General features: G+C 37.4%; 1 pseudogene; it reads right to left on the bottom strand.

Moving 5' to 3' along the window:
* Positions 1–246: 246 nt before the first annotated feature.
* Positions 247–1,090, bottom strand: LOC122726332 (annotated as a pseudogene).
* Between the last annotated feature and the right edge of the window lie 495 nt (positions 1,091–1,585).

Here is a 1,585-nt window from a genome sequence, read left to right as displayed (position 1 = left end):
TTTATTCACAAGATGTGAAAACAATTTTTTCTTAGTTCTTTTTTTGTACTTAAGAGATAAACAGAATAGATGAAGAAAAATAATTTTAAGTTTTTCCATACTTTGTACAAAAGGAGAATTATATTGAAATCAAAAACAAAAAAGAAAATATCTATTTTTAGAAACAAGTCACATTTACAGAATATCAATCAGAATGAAACAAATTATTTAACAAATAAAACAAAGGAAAAGAATTGCCACATTTAATTATAGTTCTTTAAAGAAAATGACATCTTTTATTAATCCTCAATAAATTTCTTCAGAAGTCCATGCTATTCACCTCAAGGAAATAACAGGGTTTCAGGGTGAGTTTGCATCTTTTTCTTCTAGTTCATCATCTACAACCTGCTCCACACCTTCTACTTCTGGAACATAGAACTGTAGCATGTTTTGGATTCCATTTTTCAGAGTGATGATAGAGCTGGGGCAGCTGGCACAGGAACCCTGCACTTTCAGCTATACAATGCCATCTTCAAAGCCTTTGCAGATCATGTAACCCCCATCCTCCTGCACAGTTGGCCTTATCCTTGTATTCAACAATTCTTTAATCATTACTACAACTTCAGCATCCTCTTCAATTGCTGCTTCTGTAGAAAGTGCTTCTTCATTAACTAGGGGCAAAGAAATCCATTATTGTTGGATAAATATCTGGTTTCAGTAGGTTCCAATCTAAGTCTTCACTTTCCTTTGTCACTATGATGAAACCTGGTCCTAAGAAGACACTTTTCACTCCTTCAATCCTGAATAACTGCCTAGCCAGAGGGGAGTAGAATGCTGTAGCTGGTGTAGGAAAATCCATGGTCTGTGATACCAACACTGGTTTTTCTGGGATGAACTTCAAACTGTTTGGATTGGGGGTATCCTGTGTTTGAATAAACATGCATCACACTGTATTATATAATGCTGTGAATGGAGGCAAGAGTTGTCTTTGTACAAATTGATGCAGAGGCTGCTTCCTACTGTTGTTTGTATTTAGCTTTACATTACAAAATCGCCTGCGCAGCCCAGCAAAAGCAACTGCAGTTCCCGAAGCCAGCGGGCCGGCAGCCATCTTTGTTACTTCTCAATTATTATCTTTATGCAGATGCATCCCAGATCATAAACCCAGCCCTTGTTTGACCACATTCCCTTGACCATCTTAGGCCAAATTCATGTCATCGTGGTGCCGTTCAGACAATCAGAAAATATATTAGGAAGCATTCAATAATCTTCTACTTTGTATTCAGAATGTCTTAACCATTTATTCTTTTATTTAAAATTCAATTTTATTTTCAAGTCCATATTCTCTCCCTCCTCATTCTCCCTCTCCTTCCCACTCCTACCCTTCAGTGAAAAAGCAAGGAAAACAAAATCTGTCACAAACATGTATAGTCTTGCAGGGCAAATTCCTGTATTGCCCATGCCTGACACATAGATGATAGAGACAGACAGACAGACAGACAGACAGACAGACAGATAGACAGACAGACAGACAGACAGACAGACAGACAGACAGACAGACAGATAGATAGATAGATAGATAGACAGACAGACAGACAGATAAACA

Source organism: Dromiciops gliroides, chromosome 4 (genome assembly GCF_019393635.1).
Source record: "Dromiciops gliroides isolate mDroGli1 chromosome 4, mDroGli1.pri, whole genome shotgun sequence".
In the NCBI taxonomy this organism is placed as follows: Eukaryota; Metazoa; Chordata; class Mammalia; order Microbiotheria; family Microbiotheriidae; genus Dromiciops; species Dromiciops gliroides.
The sequence above is the reverse complement of the archived record's forward strand: the minus strand, read 5'-3'. Positions and strand labels throughout refer to the sequence as shown.